This window comes from Sapajus apella, unplaced genomic scaffold, assembly GCF_009761245.1.
Source record: "Sapajus apella isolate SASKATOON/1434 unplaced genomic scaffold, GSC_monkey_1.0 scaffold4, whole genome shotgun sequence".
In the NCBI taxonomy this organism is placed as follows: Eukaryota; Metazoa; Chordata; class Mammalia; order Primates; family Cebidae; genus Sapajus; species Sapajus apella.
The window spans coordinates 27,883,666-27,888,747 of record NW_022436944.1 but is presented as its reverse complement, the minus strand read 5'-3'; positions in this window follow the sequence as shown (position 1 = coordinate 27,888,747).

Sequence of the window (5,082 nt, the reverse complement as noted above, 5' to 3'; positions counted from 1 at the left end):
CCTCTACCTCCGGGGTTCAAGTGATTCTCCTGCCTCAGCCTCCTGAGTAGCTGGGATTACAGGCACCTTCAACCATACCCAGCTAACTTTTGTATTTTTGGTAGACACAGGGTTTTGCCATATTGAGCAGGCTGGTCTCGAACTTCTAACCTCACGTGATCCACCGGCCTTGGCCTCCCAAGGTGGTGGGATTACAGGCGTGAGCCACCGCAGCTGGCCCAGAATTCTATTTTCAAGTTTCTCTGTTCAGAAGCTGCTGTAGAACATGGTTCCACTAGTTATTCATACATATCCATAAAACTCCCCACTTAGGAGTCAGGATCTCTGGTTGGCCAATGAACAATGAACCATAAGTGGAGTGGTTGGAAACTTTCCTCAACAATGAGGAACTTAAAAATTGAAGAGCCTTTGTTGGTTGATCCAGGGTAATTGTCCTTTATTCTGACCCAAACAAACCTCATGCAGCTCTAAATTCAGAAAATAACAAGTGTCGGTGAGAATGTGGAGAAATTGGAACCTTTTTTCTTTATTTTTTTAAATGGAATCTCTCCCGGTTGCCCAGCCTGGAGTGCAATGGTGTCATCTTGGCTCACTGCAGCCTCCACCTCCCGGGTTCAAGTGATTCTCCTGCCTCAGCCTCCCAAATAGCTGGGATGACAGGCATGTGCCACCACACCTGGCTTAATTTTTGGTATCTTTAGTAGACATGGGGTTTCACCATGTTGGCCAGGCTGGTCTTGAACTCCTGACCTTGTTATCTGCCCACCTCGGCCTCCCAAAGTGTTGGGACTATGGGCGTGAGCCACCGCGCCTGACCAGAAATTGCAACCTTTTATTTATTTATTAAAAGAGATGAGGGTCTCACTATGTTGCCAGGCTGGAGTGCAGGCTCAATCCCACTACTGATCCGCTTGGGGGTTTTGACCTGCTCTGTTTCCGACCTGGGCCAGTTCACCCCTCCTTAGGCAACTTGGTGGTCCCCCGCTCCCGGGAGGTCACCATATTGATGCCAAACTTAGTGTGGACACCCGATCGTCATAGTGCACTACAGCCCAGAACTCCTGGGCTCAAGCGATCCTCCCACCTCAGCCTCCCCAGTAGCTGGGACTACAGGCACACACCACTGCACCCGGCCAGAAATGGCAGCCTTTATGCATTGCTGATGGGACTCTAAAATGGCACAGCCACTGTGGAAAACAGCATGGCAGTTCCTTTAAAAAATTAAAAATAGAACAACTCTATGATCCAGCAACTCTACTTCTGGGTATACCCAAAAGAATGGGAAGCAGGGACTCAAAGATATATTTGCACACTCTTGTTTATGGCAGCATTATTCACAATAGCCAAGAGGTGGAAACAAACCAAGTGTCCATCAAAGGAAGAATGGATAAACAAAATGTAGTACATACATACAGTGAAATATGACTCAGCCTTAAAAAGGAAGGAAATCCTGTCACATGTTGCAATGTGGGTAAACCTTAAGTCATTTTGCTAAACGAAATAAGCCAGTCACAAAAAGGCAAATATTGTATGATTCCCCTGCCTAAAATGTTAAATTCATAGAAACAGAAAGTTGAATGAGTAGTTGCCATGGCATGGAGGAAGGGGAAACTGGGGAGTTGTTTAATGGGTGTAACACTTTAGTTTTGCAAGAAGAAAAAGTTCTGGAGGCTGGGCACGGTGCTCATGCCTGTAATCCCAGCACTTTGGAAGGCTGAGGAGGGCAGATCCCTTGAGCCTGGAAACAAGACCAGCCTGGGCCACATGTGAAACCTTGTCTCTACAAAAATTACCTGGGTGTGGTGGTATGTGCCTGTCGTCCCAGCTACATGGGAGACTGAGGTGAAAGGATCACCTGAGCCCAGGGAGGTAATTGCAGTGATCCATGATAGCACCACTGCACTCCAACCTGGGCGACAGAGTGAGACCCTGTCTCAAAAAAAAAAAGTTCTGGAGATCAGTTGCACAGCAATGTGAATACACTTCACAGTCTTGAACCATATGTACACTTAAAAATGGATAAGATATAGCCGGGTGTGCTGGCAGGCACCTGTAGTCCCAGCTACTTGGGAGGCTGAGACAGGAGAATCACTTGAACCCGGGAGGTGGAGGTTGCAGTAAGCTGAGATTGTGCCACTGCACTCCAGCCTGGGCAACAGAGCGAGATTCCGTCTCAAAAACAAACAAAACAAAAAAGGGATAAGATAATACATTTTATGTTATGTGTTTTTTACAATTAAAATAAATCACAGAAAAACTCAGTGAAAAGGTTAGTAAATGAATTAGATATAATTGAAGAGGAAATTAATAAACTAGAACTACCAAAATTACTCAGAATATAGTACAGAGAAATAAAGAGATAATCAGGAAACCTGTATGATAAAATAAGAAGGTCTAACGTTTGGCTAACTGGGGTTCTAGAAGAAAAGAATAGAGAAAATGGACAGGTAACATTCAAAGAGAAAATGCCTGAGAAATTTTCCAGAATTGTTGAAAAATATGAATCCTGTTTCTTTTTTTTCTCCTTTTTCCAATAAGCCTTTTGCACTCCTAAAATCCTGTTTCAGGAATCACAATGAATTTCAAGAATGGTAAAAATAATCCACACTTAGACTCCTCATAGAGAAACTGCAGATCAAAGACAGAAAAATTACATTAAATACATTCAGAAAGCAATCAAGACCTATTTCAAACTGGACGCAGTGGCTCATGCCTGTAATCTGCTAAGGTGGGTAGATCTCTTGAGGTCAGGAGTTCAAAACCAGCCTGGCCAATATGGTGAAACCCTGTCTCTACTAAAAATACAAAAAATTAGCCAGACATGGTGGTACACACCTGTAATCCCAGCCACCTGGGAAGCTGAGGCAGGAGAATTGCTTGAACCCAGGAGGTGGAAGTTGCAGTGAGCTGAGATCACGTCACTACGCTCCAGCCTGAGTGACCAAGCAAGACTCTGTCTCAAAAAAAAAAAAAAAAAAAAGTACAGATGTACTTCAGTAGGAAAATGAAACTATTCTGGGTGATACTATAATGGATACATTTGTCAAAACCCCTGGAATGTACAACACCAAGTGTGAACCCTACTGTAAACTATGGACTTTGGGTGATAATGAAGTATCAATATATGTTCATTGATGATAACAAATGTACCACTCTGGTGGGGACATTGAAAATGGAGGAGGCCGCCGGGTAGGGTGGCTCACGCCTGTAATCCCAGCACTTTGGGAAGCAGAGAATAGTGTATCATCTGAGGTCAGGAGTTCAAGACCAGCCTGACCAACATAGTGAAACCCTGTCTCTCTCTCTCTCTCTCTCTTTTTTTAGAGACAGGGTCTCGGTATGTTGCCAGGCTGGAGTGCAGTGGCTATTCACAGGCGCGATCCCACTACTGATCTGCACGGGAGTTTTGACCTGCTTCGTTTCCGACCTGGGCCAGTTCACCCCTCCTTAGGCAACCTGGTGGTCCCCCGCTCCCGGGAGGTCATCATTTTGATGCCAAACTTAGTGCGGACACCCGATCGGCATAGCGCACTACAGCCCAGAACTCCCGGGCTCAAGCAATCCTCCCACCTCAGCCTCCTGAGTAGTTGGGACTACAGGCACGCACCATCGCGCCTGGTGAAACCCTATCTCTATTAAAGATACAAAATTAGCGCCAGGTGCGGTGGCTCACGCCTGTAATCCCAACACTTTGGGAGGCTGAGGCGGGTGGATCACGAGGTCAAGAGATCGAGACCATCCTGGCCAACATGGTGAAACCCCGTCTCTACTAAAAATACAAAAATTAGCTGGGCATGGTGGCACGCGCCTGTAGTCCCAGCTACTCGGGAGGCTGAGGCAGGAGAAATGCTTGAACCTGGGAGGCAGAGGTGGCAGTGAGCCGAGACTGTGCCATTGCACTCCAGCCTGGCGCCTGGTGACAGAACGAGACTCCGTCTCAAAAAAAACAAAAAACAAAATTAGCCAGGCATGGTGGCCTACGCCTGTAATCCCAGCTACACTCGGGAGGCTGAGACAGAAGAATTGCTTGAACCCGGGAGGCGGAGGTTGGAGCCAGCCAAGATCTTGCCATTGCACTCCAGCCTGGGCAACAAGAGCTAAACTCCATCCATGGAGGAGGCTGTGTGTTTGCAGAAGCCAGGGGGAGGCGGGGGTTTCGGTGAAACTTTCTGCTTTCTGCTCCACTTTGCTGTAAACGTAAAAATTTAAATTTGGCCAGATGCAATAGCTCACGCCTGTAATCCCACCACTTTGGGAGGCTGAAGTGGGTGGATCACCTGAGGTCAGGAGTTTGAGACCACCCTGACCAACATGGTAAAATCCCGTCTCTACTAAAATTACAAAAATTAGCCGGGCATGGTGGCACATACCTATAATTCCAGCCACTCGGGAGGCTGAGGCAGGAGAATCGCTTGAACTTGGGAGGCAGAAGTTGTGCTGAGCCTGGGCAACAAGAGTGAAACTCCGCCAGGAGCGGTGGCGTGTGCCTGTAGTCGCAGCTACTTGGCGGGGGGGAGGTAGGGAGGCTGAGGTGGGAGGATCGCTTGAGTCCAGGAGTTCTGGGCTGTAGCCAGCTATGTCGATCGGGTGTCCGCACTAAGTCTGGCATCACTATGGTGACCTCCCAGGAGCTGAGGACCACCAGGTTGCCTAAGGAGGGGTGAACCGGCTCAGGTTGGAAACGGAGCAGGTCAAACTCCCGTGCGGATCAGTAGTGGGATCGTGCCTGTGAATAGCCACTGCATGCCAACCTGAGCAACATACCAAGGCATCATCTTTAAAAAATAAATAAATAAATAGGCCGGGCACGGTGGCTCAAGCCTGTAATCCCAGCACTTTGGGAGGCCGAGGTGGGTGGATCACGAGGTCAAGAGATCAAGACCATCCTGGTCAACACGGTGAAACCCCGTCTCTACTAAAACTACAAAAAATTAGCTGGGCATGGTGGTGCGTGCCTGTAATCCCAGATACTCAGGAGGCTGAGGCAGGAGAATTGCCTGAACCCAGGAGGCGGAGGTTGCGGTGAGCCGAGATCGCGCCATTGCACTCCAGCCTGGGTAACAAGAGCGAAACTCCGTCCCA